Source organism: Molossus molossus, unplaced genomic scaffold (assembly GCF_014108415.1).
Source record: "Molossus molossus isolate mMolMol1 unplaced genomic scaffold, mMolMol1.p scaffold_m16_p_5, whole genome shotgun sequence".
Classification (NCBI taxonomy): domain Eukaryota; kingdom Metazoa; phylum Chordata; class Mammalia; order Chiroptera; family Molossidae; genus Molossus; species Molossus molossus.
Genome location: NW_023425388.1, coordinates 70497566 through 70522090, shown reverse-complemented (window position 1 = coordinate 70522090; position 24525 = coordinate 70497566). Strand labels below are relative to the sequence as shown.

The 24525-nt window shown below is 38.6% G+C and overlaps 1 pseudogene; it reads right to left on the bottom strand.

The window, feature by feature from the left end:
* Positions 1–22129: 22129 nt before the first annotated feature.
* On the bottom strand, positions 22130–22458 carry LOC118616965 (annotated as a pseudogene).
* Between the last annotated feature and the right edge of the window lie 2067 nt (positions 22459–24525).

The window sequence follows — 24525 nt, the reverse complement described above, 5'->3', positions numbered from 1 at the left end:
GGGTTTGGGGGGCCAGGTAAAATAGCTGAAGGGATTAAGCAAAAATACACACACAGCAGTATGGTTATTACCAGAGGGAACAGAAGGAAAGGGGATAGGGGAGTTGGAAGAGGGTAAAGGGGGAATAAATGGTGATGGAAGAAAACTTTGGTTGGTGAACACACAATACAACATACAAATGATAAATTATAGAATTGTACACCTGAAAGCTATATTTTATTAACCAGTCACTCCAATAAATTTTAAAAGAAGATAAATAGGGTGTAGAAATGTATTTTTGGTTTATTATAAAACTCTAGAATTAGTATGAAAGAGATGAAATATTAAAAAATGATAAAGATAAACATGGTGAGGGAAAAAAAACTGAAATCTTATCTTACTTTTTATACCAAAATAAATTGTAAATGAAGCTCAAATTCTAAAAGAAAAAGAACACTTAGTGGTATTAGAATTAAATAAAGACCTATTTTTGAAAACATTATTAGAGAAGAAAAGAACTTTATAATCCTGACATAAAACCCACAAGCTATATTTTAAAAAATAGATAAATTTGACTACATGCAATATAAAGGATTATGAAAAATGCCATTAAACATTTAAAAATCAAGCCACAAACAGGGACAAATATTTGCAACATTTATGGAAAACAGTTAACTTCTTTTATAAAACATCCCAGCAAAGAATAAGAAAAAGGACAAAGAACATGAAGAGTAAGTTCATAGGTAAATACAAATACAAATGGTGAGTAATGATGTAAAATAACTTTGAACTCACTTATAATTAGGAAGTAGCAAATAATATCCAAGCTTTACTGAGCCCCTCCTTAAAATATTAGCGAAGTGCCATTTTTCTTCTATCAGATTGGCATGGATTAAAAGTTAGATATTTAATAGTATTAGAATGGGTTTGGAGATAAACAGGCACTCACTCATGCATGAAGATACATATTTAAAGATGTTAATGGTTACATTGTTTTCAATAGCAAAGCAAAGATGTAACTTAAATGTTTCTTATTAGAGAAGTCTCATTTGGGTAGAAATGGCTGAGCCTTTTTACCACAGTCTGGCTCAGTCATTGATGGAACCATTGGCTCAAAAGTTGAGGCAGACCTTAAAAGCTGGATGAAGACTGTCAACTCATCACATCCCTTTCAAGTTCTTTACTGAAGTGGGAAATTTGAGTAGTTCAGAAGAGTAAGCCAGTATGATGCCATTTGTATATAAAGGCTATTCACATACATGCATTTATTTATAGACAGAAATTATTTAAAAGAATATACAAGAAAATGTATATTCTACTATGCTATAAGAATGTTATGGAAAGTGCACAAATTGCTTTTTATTACTATTATCAAAAGTTCTTGATGAGTTTAGAAATAGTTTCCAAGCTTTACTTAGTCAGAGGCCATGTCCAAGGTGCTAAGAATTCCTTAACCCTTCACAGGTCTTCCCAGATTCTCCAGCCCCATGTACTTTGCCCTGCTCTATCTCAATCATTTTCTATCCAATTATCCTGTTTTATTTTTCTATAGGTTTCCTAGATCCAATTCTAACATGGGAGAAGGAGTGTTCTCCCACCATCATCAAGCAAGCTCTGGACACTAGCCCTGTGTCCTACAATTAAAGTCAATAGTGACATTATCTACCCAAAGATTGCATCAGACTCCAGAGGCTGAGGGTTCAGTCTACAAGATGACACCCTCATCCCCCAACTTCGGATGCCATTGCAAGCCCAGGTTGGTACCTGTGCTTCTGACCACTGGCTATGGATTAGAGTTCCCATGGTCTCCTCGGGTTTGATTAATTTGCAAGAGCAATTCACAGAACTCAAACATTTACTTATTAGATTATCAGTTTATTATAAAAGGATATAACTCAGGAATGGCCCAGATAGGAGAGATGCACAGGGCAAGGTTTGGAGTAAGGATGTGGAGCTCCCATGCCCTCATGGAGCACTCCACGCTCTCCAAATGTCCACGTGGTCACCAATCCAGGTGTTCTCTGAACCCTGTCCTTTTGTATTTTTTAAAGGCTTCATTACATAGACATGATTGATTAAATCATTAGCCATTGGTGACTGAATTCAATCTGCAGCCCCTCTCTCCTCCCCAGAGGTCATTGGGAAGGACAGCTGAAAGTTCCGACCTTCTAACTTCAGGTCTGGCTCCACTAGCAAGCAGCCCTCATCCTTAGGAGCTTTCCCAAGTTCCCTCATTAACATAACAAAAGACACCTTTATTACTTGGAAAGTTGCAAGGATTTTGGGAAGATGAGCCAGGAACCTTGGAGGAAGATCAAATATATATGATCTTCCTTTTCATAAATCACGTTGCAATTTTATTCATGATGATTTTCATTATCTGAAATTCTTATTTGTTTATTTACATTTTCATTCCCTGCCTCCACTGTTATGTAATGAATTCCAAAAGGGCAGAACTTGGTACCTGTCTGTTTACTGTGTGCACAATAAAGGGATCACATACTAAACCTGACGAGCTCAGGGGAGGACTTCCAAACTCAGAGATATAAGTAAAGTAACTTCATACTGTGGTCTGAAATGAAAACTTTCTAACTAAAAGCGAATTGTGGTGGGTAGTCATGTCCTAGGCTGGCATCTTCCCTGACAAAGGTCAATCTTTATCTTAACCGAGCCTGTCTATTGTCTTTTTGCATCTAAGATAAGTACTTTTGGAATGTCAGGGTAATTTCCTTTTTTTCTGGACCCCTCACTGCACCAGAGCCGAGACCACAAAAACCCTTGTTGCTGTCCTGTTAATTGTTAACTGCTAACTATCCTATACCCACAATGTAAAAGAAGGATGTGTCTATTTATTTTACTTTTTATCCAACCCCAGAGATTTCCCTGCTTTGCTTTCTTTTGCCTCCCTAATCTATCACCAGTGGATTTCATGTAACCCCTTATGCCTCCTCCTTTGATTGTAATGTATAAAATAAGATGTAAAACTGCCTTTCTCTTGAGCATTTTCTCAATCCTTTGAGATTTTGCTTCTTGGCAGCTGTTATCAGTTTGGCTCAAATAAACTCTTACAAGATTTTTTTCTTGGGCCGAACATTATTTCATCAACAACTGCTATAGTCTCAATTTCTAGTAGAGTGCCTGGTACATAGTAAGTGCTCAGTAAATATTTGTTGAATGGTCGAGTAACTTACAAGCAATATATTAAAAAATTTTGGTCTACATGTTAACTCATTTCACCTGGAATATGAATTGGATTTCTGCAACTTGGAAACTTGACTTCACTTTCTATTTTTCTTTAATACAACATATAGTCAGTATCTGCTCTGTATAAGAGCTATGAGCTGTGAGGAACAGCAAAATAGTGCCTATCTTGTCCTCAAGCTTAAAATCACGAGACAGAAACACAGGTCATTTCTAGCCAGCCAGCCATCCTCTGAAGAATATCTGAACCAGAAGAGACCAGTGGGGGTGAAGGTGAGAGAAGTGTTTCTTGTCTCATTTGCTAGTGGGGTGAAGAGGAGTTTCTGCTCCCTGTAAAATAAGAGTCCTGGAAACCACCAGCATATTGAATCTCCTGGGGTTTACCCCCATGTGGTGATGGTTCTGATATGCTAACCCTCCTCTGCCAGGGTTTCTCACACATATGGTTTCTATGGTTCCCCTGAATCTCTGATGCCTGGGAGGGCCCCCTGCCATGTATGCCAGCTGGCTGGTGGGTCCTGTTTTCTCACCTCATTTCTGCCAACCCTGTTTCGGAGAGCTGGGCTTGGGTCCCGCTTTATCAAGCCTTATCTCAGAGAGCATTTCCTGAACACAATCATCTTCAGAACGAGAAAAGAAATATAATCAGGATACAACAGCTTTTCAATACTCATTGGGTCCTCTGCCTAGAAATTTTGACTATTAAGGACTCATGTTATGAATTAATACATAGCCTCTTTTGGAATGCAAATGGCTCTGGGAACAAACATGGGTGCATTAAAATATTAAAAAATAAGGAATAAAGCAAAACTATTAAAACTTTAGTATGAAAATGTGAATCAGGCATTTGGCATTTGGATTATAAACTATCAAACCTTAAAGAAAAAAAATATATGTTATTAAATATATAATATATTTATATATATACATATATATGTATATATGTATATAAATTTTTATCTATCCCTCTTGTTTTTCCAGAATGATGACATTGAGCCCTAGAAAAGCATAGTGGCGCCCTGGCCGGTTTGGCTCAGCGGTTGGAGCGTCGGCCTGCGTTACAGAGAAACCCGGGTTCGATTCCCGCTAAGGGCGCGTACCTCGGTTGCAGTTTGTCCCCGGCCCTGGTTGGTCGTGTGGGTGGCAGCCACTCGATGTGTCCCTTTCACGTCGATGTTTCTCTCTCTCTCTCTCTTCCTCTCTCTCCCTCCCGCTCTATCTGAACAAAAAATGGAAAAATGTCCTCGGGTGAGGATAAAAAATAAAAAAAAAAAAAGCATAGTGGCTTAGCTAAGATCACAACCAAGTTTCCTGATACCCACCTCCTTGGAATTTGAGGGGTAGATCTTGTTGAGTGTTACGTGGAGACCATAGGCAGGCAGTCAACAGGCTGAGATATTGAGCACCTAGGTTAATATAAAGAACCATGTTTCTGAAAGCCCTTTTCAGTTGTGTTGTGGTTAAAGACTTGGGTTCTGCCAGAGCAACATAGATTTAACTCTTGCTTTGCTATGTCAGTTGGACAAGTAACAAAATCTTTAAGATGCATTTTATTCACCTATCAGAGATAGATGGTGATAATTCTGCTTCCTGGAGTAGTTATAAAGACTAAATGAGCTAAAGTACCTAAAGCACTAGCAAAGTCCTTGCCTCATAGTATGTCCTTGACAACTACAGCTGTAAATGTGAATGATTAAAGACAATGTTTGCTTACTTCACAGTGTTGTGAAGAGCTCTCCCAATGTCTGGAAGGTTACTCCTTTCATCCTTACTGTTTCTCTGCATCTCAATTTTAATAGCTTCGAAGTGGGGTAGATGACTCACTTTCCCTACCCTTTTTTCAAGAATATCTGATATCTTTTATAAAACAGTTAATTCTAGATGGGACAGTACATCCTTCGGTATCTTTAAAGCACAATATTTTTGGAACATGTGAAAGGGCCAGGGAAGGTGGGAAAAGCAACGGAAATGGTAGGGTTTTGTGATAAAGTCATGAACTACCTATTTTCCCCATGGGTTTCCGTGGCTAAAACATAGCATAGATTAGAACCTTAACATTTGAAAGCACACTGTGTTCCCTGGAAACTCTATTATGGGATTTGGAGTTAGAGGAAGGGACTAGGAGGTTCTAACATGTTCTATCCAACTTGTCTAATTTGTATCAAAGATCCAAGAGGGTTCAGTGTCTGTCTGCCTTGTTTATCCAACAGAGGACATGGGCTCAAAGCTTATTCCTGAAGAAACCAACTTCTCATTAAAAAAAAAAAAAAAAAATCATACTCTCAGGCAAAAAGCAGCCTGGGACACTCAAGTGAAAAGAATTTATCATGATAATAAGTTATCTTTGTGGTTTTCACTGTCACTTATTTCATTCATAGCAGCCTACATTCCCACAAGGTCCATGGAATCACCAGGAGTTTTAAAATGCAGGTTCCTAAGCTCTACGTTCAGAGTTTGACTTAGTAGGTCTGGAGGGGAGCCTTGGACTAACAAATTTTAATGAGAACCCTAACCTGATTCAGATCCAAAAGGGTCAATTAAGCCACATTTAGAAATGTATTAGGTGAAATGCATGCACACAAATCTCTATGTCAGTCAGAAAATTAACACAACCCGCCTCTTTCATATGTGTGACTCCTTTTTTACAGGAACCACTCATTTTACTTAGAGCTCAGATAGGGTTTTGTTGCCTGGAAAGTTGAATAGAACAGAACTGGAGGATTTAGAAAGTAGCTTCTACTGTCAAAATACCATTTTGGAATGAAAAGGGCAAGGTGCAAATAGTATGCTACCATTTTTGTAAGAAAGTAAATAAGAATACATACAACATACACACAAATATCTTCAAAGGAAGCACAAGATGTTAACACAGAAACTAAAGAAATTGGTTGCCTACTAGGGATGGGTGGAAACAATGTGGAACAATAATAAAGAACAATAACGAAGCTTACCTTCAATAGAGTTTTGACTTTTAAACCACATTAATGTTTTATATATTCCAAAAGGATATACATTCACCAAGTATATAGCAAAATCCTAAAACTGAATACAAATAGAAATATGAACTGTATATTGAATTGATTATATGAACACAAAGAAACAATTGATTCAAGTAAATTTTGAACACTGTATTCTAACCTCACTCCACGGTCAATGGGTTATTTTCTAAAGACAAAAGAAATTGCAGTTGTAGTGGAATAGTTTGAAACTATTTTGTGTGTATTGGAGAACTGAGCAAATTAACAAATATATTGGAGTTTTTTGGAAATGAAGTTCCAAAACTTAATTTTTTGGAGAATGAGAAACAAACATAGAGAGGGAGAAGGAGAACTCTGTTATATTGGATTAGAATTGTAGATATCAGTACGAACTTCATCACTTCATAAACAATATACATTTATTGCTGGGTGCAATGAAAGGGCTTAAAAGCAATTATATCTCAATAGCAAGATCATTCTGATCTTGGTTCTAACTTTCTCATTCGAAGGAACTAGGGCTCCCTGAAAAACGGCCTAATTCTAAGTCCGGGGGCAATAAGGAACTAGGTAAGCCTGGAGCATTAAATTGAACCAAAAAGTAAGGAAGTGCTCAAACTTATTTAGGAAAATGTTAAATGACACGGAAGCCAGATTGAAAGGTCTTCCACTGACCAAGTTGGTGATACCTGGAATAGCAAAATAAATAGTGGCAGGGATGGATAACATTTACTTTAAAAAAATCCATGAGGCCAAAGTGGTACCAAAAACAATGAAGGTAAATGGAGAAAAGAAAGCTTATCTCTAAAGAAAATAGCAATTCATAAATGTAGAAAGAATAAAAAATGATTATTTTTCTAAGGTTGTCAATCACTATTGTAATTATTGACTCAAGCAAAAATCATCAAAGCATGCTAAAACTGCTGTGTAAAATGTGTCTTTGTAATCAATTGGAGAACTGTTTATTAATTACAGAGGGTAACATGGCACATTTACAATGGAGAAATCCGACAGCATCACCTTAACCATATGATCAAACTTACTATCAGCAAGTTTGAAAAATGGACAGTTGTCTCCTGTTGAGATGCACTAAGAAGGACACATCTTGCCCAAAATGTTTAAGCTTATTCTAATCATGAGGAAGCAATCAGAAAAATCTAAACTGAGAAACAGTCTGTAGAACAATTGGTCTGGATCCTTCAAAATGTCAATGTCTTAAAAGTTAAAAAAAAAAGTTCGGCACAGTTCTAGACTACAAATTACTAAAGAGACATGATGACTATAAACAATGCATAATTCTTTTTTTTTTTTTTTCCAAATCTTTATTGTTGGATGTAAAATGTATTACAGATGTTCCACATTTTTCCCCCATTGACCCCCTCCTCCCCACTCCCGCCCCCCTCCTCCCCACTCCCGCCCCCCTCCCACCTTTTCCCACACTATTGTCTGTGTCCATTGGTTATGCATATAAGTTCTTTGGTTTATTTCTTCCCACCCCCCCAACCCCTTTCCCTTTGAGGTTTGTCAGTCTAGCAATGAGTTTGTGCTTCTTAATCCCTTCACCTTTTTCACCCATTCCCCCAACCCCCTTCCCAACTGGCAACCAATAAAATGTTCTCTGTATCTATGAGAATGTTTCTGTTCTTCCTGTTCATTTTGTTTGTAAATTCCATTGTTGATAGATATGTATTCATTGCCATTTTGTTTGTTCATACATTTTATCATTTTCTTCAAAAAGACCCTTCATCATTTCATATAATAACGGTTTGGTGGTGATGAACTCCTTTAACTTTTTCTTGTCTGGGAAAGTTTTTGTATGTCCATCGATTCTAAATGACAGCTTTGCAGGATAGAGTAATTTTGGTTGTAGGTTCTTGGTTTTCATCACTCTGAATATTTCTTGCCACTCCCTTCTGGCCTGCAAAGTTTCTTTTGAGAAATCAGCTGACAGCCTAATGGGTACTCCCTTGTAGGTAACTAGCTGCCTTTCTCTTGCTGCTTTTAATATTCTCTCTTTGTCTTGAACCTTTTGCATTTTGATGATGATGTGTCTTGGTGTGGGCCTCTTGGGGTTCATCTTGTTTGGGACTCTCTGTGCTTCCTGGACTTGTATGTCTGTTTCCTTCACCAAGTTAGGAAAGTTTTCTGCCATTATTGTTTCAAACAGGTTTTCAATTTCTTGTTCTCTCTCTTCTCCTTCGGGCACCCCCAAGATGCGAATGTTGGCACGCTTGAAGTTATCCCAGAGGCTCCTTACTCTATCCTCATTTTTTTGGATTCTTTTTTCTTTTTGCTCTTCTGATTGGGGATTTTTTGCTTCCTTATATTCCAAATCGATGGTTTGCTCCTTGGATCTACATACTCTATTATTGAAGCTGTGTAAATTATTCTTTATTTCAGTTAATGCCTCCTTTAATTCTAACTGTGTATCCATGATTTCTAACTGGTCCTTTTTTATGCTCTTGATGCCCTCCCTAAGTTCACTGAGGTTCTCACTAAGTTCATTGAGCATCCTTATAAGCAGTATTTTGAACTCAGTATCTGTTAGGTTGCTTATCTCCCTTTCGCTTAGTTCTTTTATTGGGGTTTTGTTCTGTTCTTTCATTTGGGACCTGTTTCTTTGTATCCTCATTTTGGCTGCCTCCCTGTGTTTGTTTCTGTGTATTACTTAATGAGAGGTATGGGGCTCGCTGAGACCCGGTGCTGCTCGTTTGAAAGAATTTAGGAAAAACCTGAAGCAGGATCCAAGACCGGCCAATCCTATGGTTAAGCAAGTGGCAACAGCTTGTTGAAGTTGTGTGGGGCGGGGCGGGGCCTCAGGGAGTCAGCAGGGCGGGGCTACGAGTGTGAGCCAGGTTGCTGGAGTCCCAGATATGGCTTCTGTCTGCCGTCCCCGGAAGGGCTCACCAAAGGAACAAAGGCCTCTGACAGCACGTTTGTCCCCGAGGAAGCCCCCTCTCCAGCTCTCGCTCCAGTGCCAAACAGCTCACTTCTTCCCTGTGTGTCTCTGGTGCCCCTCGAGCTGCCTCCCCTCCGAGCTTAGAGGGAGAGAGTCCGAAAAGTCCGTGCGCCGGCCCTTTAGGGAGCTGCCTGGGGCTCCAGCCGCTTCAGCTTCCCTGAGCCTCAGTTCCTGCTGGTTTTTCCAGCCAGAAGTTATGGGGACTTCTCTTCCTGGCACTGGAACCCTGAGCGGGGCACCTGGTGTGGGACGGGGACCCCTCAGTCCTCAGGAAGGACCTTCCCAGCCGTGGGATCCTCCTGATTTTTATTCACCACGCTTGGGTGTGGGACCAGCCTGTCTGGCCGCTGCGCCGCCGCCGCGCCGCCGCCCCCCCTCGCGCCGCCGCCCGTCCTACCGGTCTGGATGTAGCTGCTTTTTTTTTTTTTCCTTAGTTCCGTAGTTGTACGACTTCCATTCAGCTTGATTTCAGGCGGTTTTGAATGATGGTTGTTCTGTAGTTTAGTTGTAACTTTGATGTGGTTGTGGGAGGACGCGATACCGCGTTTACCTACGCCGCCATCTTGACCGGAAGTCTAATTAACTCCAACAATGCATAATTCTTGATTGGGCCATGGATTTTTAGAGTTATCAAAGACATTATTAGAAACATTTAGAAAATTGGAATAAAATATATATTATACATCAACGGTAAAATTTTCTGAAAATAATAAATTCCATTATGGGTATGAGAATGACTTTGTTCTCAGGTGATACATAGTACAGCATGTAGGGGTGAAGCATTCTGATGTCTTCCATTTAACAGTTAGAGAGAGAGAGAGAGAGAGAGAGAGAGAGAGAAGGAAAATGCAACTAAAAGCAAATATGGTAAAATATTCACATTGGTAAATCTTGCAAAATAGTATCTCATTTCATTACTAGTGCAACTGTTCTATAGGTTTGAAATTTTTCAAAATAAAAAGCAGGAGGCGAGGGAAGGGACAAAAAGCGAAGACAGTATTGGTTGCCAGAATGGTGTGATATGCTTTCCTACTTGTCACTTACTGGTCTGGACATGAGCCTGCTAAGAGCCACATTTATTCATTCAATTCCTTTTCAGGCTGGCTTTCTTCCTTCCTCCTCTCATCTCCAGGAGGTGCATTGGCACAATAGTGAGGAGAGAAGGAGGAGTCTGGAGAATGTTCTCTGTGTTACCATCTCAGAGGGATATTCCCACTTCAAGCACCTCTCCAGAGGGCTAATGAACTACAAAGCCTTATTACCATCCTGGGATAAGTTCAATATTTTCTTTTTATGATAGCAATTTATTACACCAGTTTGCCACTTGCCTGCTGCTTCCTTGTTAATCCAATAATCTATATGAGAAAAGCAATTTGAAGTACCTCCTTCCCATCTGCTGCCCATCATCTAATCTATATCTTAACTATCAGTGATTTATTAATGGTGTCTGCATTAAGCACATCTCCGCTTCATTGGCGCCCTCCTTCTCAGCCTCCCACTTGGATATACTCTCTGGGTGTGTAAGAAGGCAAACTCAGCATGGAGATTAAAAGCAACAATGAAATAATCAAGTGCGCTTCGTTTCCAAGAGTTGCTCCTTTCAAACAATTAGCATTTATGCATATCCATGCACTAAGCAGATCCATTTCAGAGCCAGTCTTAAGAAATGTGAAAAACTAGGATATTTCTTGTCATGGTTTATTACCATTCCTCAAACTTTATTTTCTTAGCTGGTTGAAATTAATCACTGGAACTTGCAAATAGGTAGTGGTGGCATTGTTCTTGAGCCCCAATTGAATGTTGCATTCCTCATCCCCAACCTCCTGGATGCTCCTCCATTTGAATTGAAGGCGAGCCTGAGCCTGGGACCCTGATCTCTTCCCTGCAGAAACCAAAGGGGCAGGTAGCTATTGGCTGGAGGTACTGAAGCAGCTCTGAAGAAGGGACTTTGTTCTTGAAGTTGTGAACCTGGTTCTCTGCATACCAGGGCATTACTTGTGATTTCTGAGCTTTATTTTTCTCAAGTCACTCTGGTCCACCCAGAAGAAAAAGGCTCTCGAATGACACTCCCAGAGGAGAGATGTAATAGAGTTGGTTGGGTAGAAAATGACAGTGTCTAACACTGTCTGCTGTCTGCTCTGAGCTGAACCTGCCATTCCCTTAGACTCTGAACTATTCTTTGCCTATAGAAGCTTGAGACATGTGGCCCAACTTAAAACCTATGGTAAGAGAAGAAACGTGGGCATAGAATGGAAATCTTTGGAATCCACTGCTACCAGAATCTATTTGTGGTTTCCACATAAAGGGAGTCCATATTGCATAGTGGTTAGCTCATCGACTGATATGTAAATTCTAGTTCTGCAATTTCCTATCTCTCCACTTTACAAGTTCAGGAACCTGTTCAAGTCACAGTTACTTCTGTAAAATGGGCCTGCTATCTCTACCTCATAAGGAGGTGACTGAGAATAATAATGATTAATCAGTAAGTTGTTTTATTCTCCATTTCTCAAAAATCTGTCATCTGATTTTTAATTCTGTAATGACCTCCCCCACCCCCACCCCCTCAGTAGGTGCCTCAGGACTTGCTTTGCTTTCCTTGGTTCTATTTGCTTTGGATTGTTCTTGACCTGGCTTTTCTGTCTGCTCTCAGGCTCACATTGCCTGATGTTCCTGATATCTCCATTCCAAACTGTGGCTTTGAACTCTCTGCTGAGTGAAAGACATCTAGCTCTTGTTGTGAGTGAGCTGCCAGTAAATAGAAGGGCACTTTCCTGAGCTGATGGGTTTTCAGGAAAGGAAAGTGAAAAAAGACAATCAACCTGACTCTACCTTCAACATTCCTTCTCTTCCAAAGTCAGGAGTGGCATTCATCTTAAGTTGTCATCCTTTAAACTCACCTACCAGTGGGGCTTGTAAGGCAACAGCTCTGAACCACTGGTATATTCCATTTCACAAGTGACTGAAGTTTACGATTTTGCATAGCAGTTGTTGTATAAATATTTTATCTTCACAACTAAATGCCAATTGCCTGAGGGTAGGAATTGCCTGATTTCATTTTTCTTCCTCCTATTGAACCCAGCACAATGTATTGTACTCAGTAAGTGCTTGAGGAACAAGGGACTATGGCTTCAAGTTCGTGAACTGAATGATAATATATTTTACTATGATTTCTTTTCCTTTGAGTTGTTTTCTCCCAAAACCCTATTACAAGACTTTTTTCTTCTGTCCAAGAATTTCATTTCTTTCCAAAGAAAACATCCCCTCCGTCTTTTCTTAATTAACAGCTTTTTTCAGTACTTTTTTTTTAAATCTTTCTCTGTGACAGTTTCCCACTATTGTGTGTTTGCAGCTGTTACATGGTTGAGATAGGAGTAGACATGCTAATGAGTGCCTGGTGTGTGGGAGGAGCACCTCTAAATCTCCTGGACTGGCCAAGCAGCCTGATCCTACTTACTCTTTCTAAAATAAGCCTCTAGTTGGCAGCCTGAGGATGGGTTATTTGCAGTTTCTTTCTGTGGAGGAAGTTCTTGCTTGGACTAGCTGTGTTTCTATTTAAGCACAAATAAACATGTTGCTGCTCCCAAACTCCTTAGGTCTGCAAATTGCCTGATCCAGCCATGTTCACAAATGCATCTAAATGATTGGGAAACAGCTGTGGTTTATGTGTTCATTTCAATTAATCAGTTAATTTAGCAAATTATCGTGTGTGTGTTTTTTTCTTTTGTCCACATCCACTCTCTTCCTCCATTGATCTTAGATGTATTCTCTAGAAAATTAAGAAACACTGCGTCACTGAATGAATTTTTGTCTTTGTAATTGTCTTTAGAATTGTTGTGGCTGAAATGGAACACTTCCATCAGGGAACTTTGAGCAATTCGTTGTTTATTTATTCCTCCCAGGAGCTTTGAGAAAATGACACTGATAGCTTGTTTTCTGAGAGAGGTTACACAGGTGTCTGAATTTCCGAGGATCTGGGATGATGACCTGCAGTACTAATCTGAGATTCTCATTCTGAGTCATGTATTTCAGCCAGTAGGATGGAATCAAGCTAGTTAATTCCCCTTCGGTATGTTTTGCAGCTGTTCGGATTCCATGACCTTTATGCAAAGACAGAGAGAATCTCAGTGATCAGAGAGCAAGCTGGAGGGGCATGTTGGTGGCCTGGAGAGATGGCAGGCTTTGAAGAAGGCGTAGAGTGGTTGCCAACCATCTTGTTAACATAGGCATTGTCTCAATGATAAAGATACTTTTAGCTTTCCAATCTATCCTAAGAGTATTATTCTTTTCCCATGGAGTTTCTAAGATGCCACCTTACCCCACTGCCCCCTTTTTGGAAAATAAAAGAAAAGCCTAAAGTGGCTATGAATGAAAAACAAGGAGACCATATGGAAAAAGTTGGAGCTGAGGTTTCTTTGACAAATCCTCTACTCTTCAGTCCACTGAGTATAGAAGGAAACTGGGAAAACAAAAACACCTCATCTGTATTATTCTTTTTCTCTGAGGAGGTAGGAATAAGAGCAAGACAATATTAGATTATATATTCTTGTGAAGGGGTTTGCCTTATTCATGTTTGTGTTCTTCTTTACCAACTTGTTCTTCTCATTCCTACTCCTCTAGGACACACAATAAATCTGGTAACGTTTGGTGTTTTCCTAAGTAATCCCACATACACATATGCATACACATACACATATACATTTACATCACATGTAATAGTAGTGGGATCCAATTTGAAATCAATGCTAATTTCATTTACATGTGCCAGAAGCCATGGATTTCCTCAGAACTTCCAAATGCAGCAGGACAATTCCTTCCCTGAATTCTATCCCCTGGCTCCGTTATGCTACTCTACGTGTATTCAGGTTAAATTGCTGGTGGGCGTTTATCACTTTACTCATCATTTGTCTCAGCTTGGCAAGTTCTTTATTGAAAAGGTCAACATAAAAAGTAACTCTCACAGCTGGAGAAATTGAAAATATGTGATAAGATAATCAGACTAATTGGCGAGGTCTGGTAATCAGTAGGTAACCCGATCATTTTGACATAGAAAATAAATAAGAGATTGAGTGGAGTAGGTGGATTTTTTTTTTTTTTCCAACTAAGAAGAAAACATTCCTTTAAGATAGGGAGACTATTCTGGCGAGGGATACTAGGATATTTTAATTTCTTTGTATTACATATTGATTTTACTCACAGACTGTGAAACGAGGTACAGATGGTTGGCTGAATAAGAATTGCAGTATGTCTATGATTCAGGCTAATGGGGAGAAGCTATGGAGGAAGAAACTTAAGAATACATCTCAAACTTGCCCACAGTGGACATTTGTGTTTAATCCAATGAGTGTGTGAATACACTGGCACTACTATCACCACCAACAAAGTGAAGGCAAAAATATCAATAAACTCCCTCCCCACTGTTGCTCCCATATTTCTTTAGCTGTGGTTCAGTGTCTCTCTGTTCTATTATCAAAACAAGAAGTCATTGAAGTGGTTCTCCGTATGTGAGCCCACATACCAGCAGCATTAGCATCTCTCTGGGACCTTCTTAGAAATGCAAATTTCCAGGTCCCACTCTAAACTTACTGAATCAGATACTTTGGGAATAGGGGTCCAGAAATGTGTCCCCCAGATGATCTCGATGAACTTCAGGAGTCACTGGTCCACAACCTTGCTATTCAAGAGTGCGGTCTGCAGCCAGCACTCAGGGGATTCATTGAAAACTTGTAAGAAATGAAAATCCTTGAGCCCCTCCTCACGGTTAGCCAAATCCCCAGGTGATTCAGATGCCCATGATTGTTCCTGAAGTACTGGTCATTGTTCCTACTTGCTCAAGTCTGATTTACACTCCATCTACCTTCTGCCCCTCCACGCCTATGAAAGTGCTCTCAGCATCACCAGTGACTCCTAATCATGACATATGATGGCTATTTTTCTGTCAGTCCTCATATTTCATTTTATCTTTCTGCTGCATTTTACAGAAATGCTCATCCCATTCTCTGGATTATGATGCAATATATTCTCCTGAAAACAGACTATTGCCTCTATGAATCCTTAATAGGTCCCTTTTTTTTGTTTTGTTTTGAGCCTTTTGAATGTTGGCAACCCCCTCCCATCCTGCTTATCAACCAGGGTTCCATCCTCAGCTCACAGTTCTCATTTTGTATTCTCTTTCTGGGTCATCTTAGTTCATATATTGCTGACATCTAAATCTAATTCTAGGGCATTCTTAAGCAACTTGTTGCTTGTGAGATATTTCTATTTGCATGTCTTACAGGCACTGCAAACTCAACATTCAAAAAATGAACTTATCATTGAGTTCAACTTCCTCCTACTTCTACAGTCTCATTCTGTTGGGAGATGTCACCACCATCCACCCACTCAATCTTGAAATTTGGAATTTATCCATGACTCTTTCTTTTTTTTATTCCGTAATAAAGAGTGCAAGTTGCCATTCAATATCTACTCTCCTCCATTTTAATGAAGAACCAAAATATTTATTCTGGTCTTTGGGATAAAGATTATGTTTTCCAACCTATCTTGCAGGTATGCCTTTGTGTCTGAGTTTTGATCACTAGAATGTAGGTAGAAGTCTTCTAGGAAGTCTCCTCTGAAGACAGGAGTCATGTACCTGTTTTGCTCTTCCTCCATCCTTCTGCCTGTAACATAGAAGTGATAATTCTGGCTCGAGTAGCCATTGTTGATCATGAGGCATGAGGTTCACATCAAGGAGAACATAGTGAGAAATGGAAGGAGCTGGGTTCTTGATGAAAATGGAGCCAGCCCTAGGATGACCTCTACTATACAAGTGAAGTAAACTTTCTTCTGTATAAGTATTTATTTTTTAAGTCTGTGTTTTCACAGCTGAACTTTACCTTGAGTGATATAGAACCCGTATTAGTTATCACCAAGACTTGCTAACTTAACCTCAAAATATGTCCTAAATATGTCTGTTTTTCTCCCTATCTTATAACCCACACTTGTTAGGCCCCCATTGTCTCTTATTCAAATTACTAAAATACTTCCCATGTTCAAACCTCCAGTTCTTTATCCTTCAATTCATTCTCCATTGATGTGAATAATTTAATTAAAATGAAAATCTCATTTTGCCATTCCTTTGCTTATAACCCTCCTTTTCCAATAGAATACCTTTTCAATTTGTTTCCTATTGATTCCTTATGCACATCATAATGGCCAGGCATACAAAATATTATAGTTCCCAGAGTACCTTTTGATTTTTCATGGATCCATGCTGTTACTTTCATTCTGGAATGCCCTGTCTCATTTCTGACTGAGGGGTGCATTTTTAGTTAACCTTCAAGACACAGCTCAAGGCTCTAATCCCCTAGGTGACCTTTTAGTTGTGCACCCCATGAGACAAAAATTTAGACCATTCAACCCAAATTTAGGTATGCTACTTTACATATCCTAAATCATATACTTGTATTATTGTATATATTTTTATATATACACATCACAAAACCTACACAAAAATAGAAATTAAAAATAATTGGAAGTTTTCTGGTTTTATGTTCACTCTCATGGATTGGCTTCTGTCTCCTGGGGTAAGAGCACTGAATGTGAGAGACCAGTTTCTCTGTTCTACATTTTTTTTGATGATCCCATCAAAGCAGAATTGATCATGTTTTCTTCTGTGACTCCATAGCATTATATTATTTGTTGACCTGTTTTTGCCTTCTATTTCATGAGATCCTTAAAGCAGAGACTGTATGTTATTAATTTGTATATTACTACTACCTGTTGTTTGACCAGTATTCATTAATTTAAAAAATTCATTCAATAAAATGCCAATCAATATTTATTGAATGTCTGTCGAATAATAAGCAGGTCATTTCTATGACCTGCTTTTTGTTCCTATTACCTCCAGGCCCTTAACTCCTCCTCCAAGCTCTGTTCTGCTCTCATATGCCTCTTTCTCTAGCCTATAATGCATGGTAGGTCATTTCAATTATGCAACTGCTGTCGTTATGAAATCTCTTGCTTTCTCCACTTTGCAACATTTCTAATGCTTTCTTTTTCTGTTTTTCTAAAGATCCACTCACAGCAGATGACTTCCTTTTTCGTATGTGTTTTACCACCCCACTCTTCTTTTGTTCCCATTTCTGAGGAGGCCGTGCCGCTCTTCTTCCTGCTGAAACCACTGAGCCTCAGCCTGGCCTCCTGCCTCAGGGCAGTGTCACAGAGGAAGCATGACCTTCAGCTCTAGCCTCACAAGGGCTAAAAGTTCAGGCCCATTGTGGACATAGATATATGTTCTCGGGCAACTTGTTTAATATCCTTGCACCATAGATTTTCATCTTTAACAGAAAATAAAAACATCTTTCTCACAGTGTTGACATGATAACTAAATAATAAGACGCAAACGTATCTTACATTGTGTTGGGACAAAGTAGACACAGGTAAATGTTAGTTTATTCCTTTACCCTGGTGCTGGGTTAAAAATTCTTACCCGTGCCCTGGCCAGTTTGGCTCAGAGGTTAGAGTGTCGGCCTGCGGACCAGAAAGTTCTGGGTTTGGTTCCCACGAAGAGCACATAACTTGGTTGTGGTTCGTCCCTGGCCCTGTGGGTGGCAACCAGTCGATGTGTCTCTCTCACATCGATGTTTCTTAAAAAAAAAAAAAAAAAATCTTACCCTGGTTTTCCTTTTCACATAAGCTCTCCAGTTCCTTTTCCTCTGTGTACACCTGTGCTTATACCTGCCCTAATCTAAACAAGCTTTCCTCCATCACAAAGTAGTAAATCCCATGGTCTTAGTTCTAGGTCTTTTTGATCTCAATCTCAACTGATGCGATTGACTACACTTTCATTTCTTGAAACTGTTATCTCCTTTGGTTTCCATAAGTAAGTTGCTATCCTACTTCTAATGACTTTTTCTTTTCTTTTCTCTGGTTCTCTTCCCTGCTGCTCCTAACAAAAAAATATCCCCTAAGCTATGACCTCCTACTTTCTACCTTTTTTTTTTTCTGTAGTTCCCCCTGACCCATTGTTCTGATTCCCTCTCGTGGCCACAGCTTTCACCTTTAAAATGATTTCTTCTACCAAATCTCTCCTAAGGTTCCAGCACAGATGTTCACCCTTTCATCTCCACCTGCATGTCCTAGAAATACCACCACATTTATACAGCTGAACTCTTTATCTCCTCTTCTTAGTAACTCCCCTCGGAGGTGCCATTATCTTCTGAAAGTAATCTGTTACACTTTTCTCTGTCTTGCCTCACGTCTAATCAGTTGCCAAGACCTGCTAATTGTGCCATCACAAGTATGTGTTTCTCTATAAAAATCATTGTTCCCAATGTCATCACTGTACTTCAGACTTTCATTACCTTTCCTTTGTACTTTAGAAGTATATTCCTAGTCTGCCTCCCATTCTGTCTGCTGTCTCCTATCCATGCTAGATACACTTAAAGACATTTTCCAATTCAAAACCCTCTTTGCCCCCCAGCATTCCAGGTTCTTCATAATATTTTCCTGCCCTATCACTATGTAGTTTATTTATCACTGCTTTATGCCTGATGACCTACATTTCAACCAAACTGGAGTATTTGCCCATCTTCAAACAAACCTTACTTTATTCTGCCTTCAATAATATATTTATAGTGCTTCTTTGGTCTGGAATGCTGTCTGGTTCTCTTTTTACATTTTGACATCCTACCCTGCTTTCAAGCCTCATTTCAATTCTTTCCTCTTTCCTGAAATAATTTATGTTCCTTATCTACACTTCTCTCAAGTTTAATAAATTTCTCTTTGCTTTGAGAGAGAAATCTAATTCTCATCTTATAGCCATCTGTGTACTTATCTGCTATACTGCACAGCATGTTGTCTAAGAGCAAAGACAGTATTTTACTCATTTTTTCTTGCATTTTGTGCTTAATACATTATTTTGCCAGTATATTTACAGAGAAAATATTTGTTAAATTGACTTAAATCAGTAGTACCAACTGGTTCATTATGTGCAAATCGAAACTTTGACTTAGAGAAAAATGACAGAACAAATTAATTGCTTATTTAGGCTTTTTCTATACTAAACAATATAGAAACCCATAAAAAGTTTGTAAATAAAAAAATTTGTATTTTTGACTAAGCGTGAACAATTAGGTAACATGCAGCAGAGCAGGAGGAAGAGGAAGACTATTTAGGACTTGGTTTCTAAAGAATTGTCATGGAAGTACACACATACACACACACACACACATCACTTGATTTGGTAATTGGCTCCATTTTATTTTTTTTTCTTTATTGATTTTAGGGAGGAAGAGAGAGGGAGAGAGATAAAAACATCGATCAGAGAGAACATCCATTGGCTGCCTCCTGCATGCCCCCCACTGGGGATTTTGCCCACAACCTGGGCATGTGCCCTGATGGGGAATCAAACTAGCAACCTCTTGGTGCATGAGTCAATGCTCAACCAGTGAGCCACACCAGCTGGGCTAATTGGCTCCATTTTGTAGAGGACTCAGTTTAGCATTTGAGAGACAACAGTTTTTGTTTGGCTCTTATAGTCATTTCTAGGGTGATAGTTAAAAATAATAACCTTGAAAGTTTATGCTAGTAAAACATATATACAAAGGTTAAAAAATTCAATGTCATTACTGTTTGGCCCTCAATGAATTTGGTAATGTGTGTCACTTATTTGTTCCTCAATTCATTCATTCATTTTTTTTTTTTTTTTCAAATATCACCTCCTCAGAGAGGCTCTCCTTGACTCCTCTACCAAAATAGCCTGTCTCTATCATATGACTATCAGTCTCTTTTCCTTCCTTTGTTCTTCTTCATAGCATTTACAATACCCATCTGTCTTTTTCACTGGATTGTAACCACCATGGTGGCAGGCACTTTGCTATAGTCTAGAAAGCCTGCTATATGGTAAAAGCTCAATACATCAATTTTGAAAAATAAATTAAAATGCCCCAAATAATTTACTCTTCTATGACATGTTTGTTACAACACCCAGTTGTTTGATAGGGTGTTATCTAGTTTGGTTCCCCTCAGGTTTTGTTCACCTGGGCAATATAACTGTAAAGCTCTCAAATCCTTTCTCATAAATTGGCCAACCTATTCTTTCTCTTTTCGTGATTTACCTTGCTCTTTCTAGGAGGGAAGCTGGCTTACATTTTCTCAGTAAGTGAAAATGGGTTTCTAATTCAGGCTTTCACTCCTTATCCCTTCCTTTTAATTCACGGTCATTCTTGTTCCTAGCTGGTCTCTGTTGACCTACTCGGGATCATTACTGGGAACCAGAAGATGGTATGTAATTGAATTGGTATTGCTGCTGTCACCATCAATTTGTGTGGAAAAAAAGGCTGAGGAAACACAAAGGCAGAAACTATAATTGAATTTGGTTACTCCAAAGGTAAAACACAGTTGCAGTTTTCAGAGAGCATGGCAGGTCAGATGGAGAATGGGAAGAGGCTGAGTGAGATGGATTATCCCTAGGGGATATGAAAACCGAAGAGATGGACTTCGGCTAAAATGGATGGCCAGAAGTCACTAAACCCGCATCTTTTTCAAGGTCAATTTTTTTTTCTAGGCATTCACATACAGTGAACACTGGATTATGAGGTGAGTGGAGGGTCAGAAGTGGGTTCTAGTTCTAATTTCTCCAGTAAAGGTAAAACAATAAGCAAATTATTTAATTGTCCTGAGTCACAGTCATCTCACTTATAAGTTGCCTCTCAGGGCTGCTAAGAGGACCAAATGACATGATATCTTGAATTGCTTTTGAATAGTGCTTAATGCTGTTTGGAAGCAAAGTCTTATTATTATTACATGATCAATGCCTTATTTATACAATGACTAGTCATTTCAGTTAGCTTTTTATCCATTACAGAAAGCATACCAGAGAGAATTGTCTTGCTCAAATTATATTTATTTAACTTCCAACCTCCTATTAATATGTATTATCATGGCTGGAAATTTAACAGCCTACAAGCCATGAAATTTGGAAGTGATACCTGCATAGCATCCTTACATCTCAGCACTTCCCTTGTTACAGTGAGAAATGATGTTTATTTTGGTAATATTTTATCAAAATCATCTACCTACTCTGTTGCCTGCACTATTATTTTTGTGGTTTTCTTATAAATACTACTTTTGATGGAATCATGTGGCTGGACAGTACACCCATCATGGATCAATTCTCTATCCTCCTCTTTTCCACCCAGAATTTTTCCCTACCACTCTTTTTATTTCTTCAAATCACTGCATTTGGTGATATGCTAGAGCTCCTTTAATGTCTTACTCTAATGATGGCTTCAATTAATCGTTCAACAGGAGTGTGAACTGCTTAAATTATGTTCATCTATTTTATACACTTATGAAAATGTTTATTTCTTTTTGTATTATCTACTACTCTCAGACATACTGGCAGCTAGATATAAAGTTAAAATTTTGAAATCTTAATGAGGATCTTAAAATTGTTCATCTGTGAAGGACAGGCTCACCCTACAACTCAGTGTGCCCAAAAGGTTCTGGTTTTTACCTGATGTCTAGGAATAATTATTAACAGTACTCCCTCTCATCCACAACATTACCTGTTTCAGGCAATAAATAATGTGACCACCCTATTGCAAACAATATATCCAAAATACCTTTCTACTCTTAGAACTGTAGGTTATTAGAACAAGAAACTTCTTTAGAATCATCTGTCAATGTCTAACCAAACAGACACTGATAAAGAGCTTTAGTAATTCTGGTCAACCTGTTAACTTAGTTTTGCTGAAAACTAGCCATGTAACTTTTTTTTTTTTTGAGTTTTAAAATAAGTTTATTAAAGAATGTTATTAGGAAGGCAACATTTGATTTGTCTTTAAAAAAAGTTCTGTTTCTTCATGTTGCAGAATTAAGGTAGAGTTACAAGCTTCTTTCTACTGGATTCTCTGATAGTATAGCACAGTGTGGTCATTTCTGCAATGCTAGAATAAATAAAGTCTCTTCTATGCTTCTCTTTAAAAAGTGATAAATAATAACAGAGGACGGCATAAAAAAGTCATTTTTCTATTCATCCTGTAGTATTGGAGCCAATATTTTTACCATCGCAGGCTACAATTTTTACTTTATCCACTTTAATAAGTTCTGTCACCTCTCTGAATTCAACATCATTCAATACAAAAGTCCACACATTATTGCAGAATCTGTACGTATTTAGAGAGCCCCTGAAATTGACTCTGTTCCTACCCTCCTAGCCAATGCTGCATTTATAGCTTTATCAAACTGAGGTAGAACTTGAAGGGCAAGTTGGGGAGTGATCTGTTGAGACTGTATGAGCTCATCGAGGCTTTCCTGAAGATTGGTTCCCAAAGTGGTATTTCTATATAACTAACATGCCATGGCTTAGGAGGAAGAAATCGTTTTTCTTATTCAGTCTTGCATTGATGTCCTGTGGGGGAGGCGCTTCCTGCAGAGGACCAGACAGAAGCAGCAGCGCCGCCAGCCCAGCAGTAGGTACCTACCACCTCTTCCGCCACCACTTCTTCGGCAGCCCTAGCCATGTAAGTTTTCTGTTTTTTTTAATTTTATTAATTTATTTTTGTTACAGATGTTTCTTCTTTCTTTCCCCATTGACATCCTACTCCCCATCCCCCCACCCTGTACCCAGCTTTGTTGTCCATGTCCATGGGTTATGTGTACATGCATATAAATTCTGTGGTTTATCTCTTCCCTCCCCCACCACCCCGTCTTCTGAGGTTGTCAGTCTGTACCCTACTTCCAGGTCTCTGGGTCTACCCTATTCCTCAGACTGTTATGTTCATTATATTCCACAAATAAGTAAGATCATGTGATATTTGTCTTTCTCTGTTTGGCTTGTTTTGCTTAGGATAATACTTTCCAGGTCCCTCCATATCCTCTCAAAGGATAAGAGACCTTTCTTTCTTACAGCTGCATAGTACTCCATTGTGTATAGGTACCACAACGTTTTTATCCATTCGTCTAGTGATGGACACTTGGGCTGTTTCCAGATCTTAGCTATTGTAAATAGTGCTGCTATGAAAATGAGGGTACATAATTTTTTTCTGATTGGTGTTTTAGGCTTCTTAGGGTATATTCCTAGAAGTGGAATCACTGGGTCAAATGGCAATTCAATTTTTAATTTTTTGAGGTAACACCATAGTGTTTTCCATAGTGGCTGCACCAGTCTGCATTCCCACCAACAGTGTACTAGAGTCCCCTTTTCTCCACACCCTTGCCAATACTTGTTGGTTGAGGATTTGTTGATGGCGGCCATTCTGACAGGTGTGAGGTGACACCTCATTGTTGTTTTAATTTGCATCTCTCTGATGATTAGTGATGTTGAGCATTTCTTCATATGTCTCTTTAGCCATGTAAGTTTTGACAAACCATAATCTGTTTCTGACTTAAGAGTTTTAGTTCCAAAAACAATAGCCTTGGCCTAGAACCTATACATTCTTTCTTTCTCGTCTGTACTGATATTTTTGGATTACACACTTAATAAATAGTCTTTCAAAAGTAAAACATTATGAACTATGTAATAATTAAAAATAAAAAGTGCCCTCAGAAGTCTATTCTCTAAAGATTTCCAATATTAAATATATTTGACATATATTTAGGGTTCTTTTAGGTTTTTTTCTTGTGTTAAAGATCTAAGGACATTCGTTTCATGAAAGAGTTTTAGAGATTTTTAAAATATATATTTTTATTGAATTTATTGGGGTTACATTGGTCAATAAAATTATATAGGTTTCAAGTGTGCAATATAATATATCATCTATATATTGTATTGTGTGTTCACCACCCAAAGTCTAATCTTGTTTCATCAGCATTTATCCCCCTGTCCCCTCTTCTATATGCCTCTAACCCCTCTTTCCCTCTGATATTCACCATGCAGTTGTCTGTGTTTGTGAGATCTTTTTGCTTAATCTCTCTATTTCACCTAGCCCCTCAACCCACACTCCTCTGACAGTTGTATCTATGAGTCTGTTTCTAGTTTGTTAGTTTATTGTGTTCATTAGATTATATGAGTGAAATCATATGGTATTTGTCTTTCTCTGACGGGCTTATTTCACTTAGCATAATACCTTATAGGTCCATCCATGCTGTCACAAAAAGTAAGATATCCCTCTTTTTTATGGCCAAGTTATATTCCATTGTGTAAATGTACCACAGCTTTTTTTATCCACTCATGTACTGATGAACACTTGGGCTGCTTCCAAATCTTGGCTATTGTAAATAGTGCTACAATAAACATAGTGATTATTATATTCTTTTGAATCAGTGTTTTGGGTTTCTTTAGATATATTCTCAGAAGTGGAATTGATGGGTCATAAAGCAGTTTCATTTAAAAAAATTTTTTTTATGAAACTCCATGCTGTTTTCCACAGTGGCTATACCAATCTGCATTCCCACCAGTAGTTCACGAGGTTTCCCTTTACTCCACAT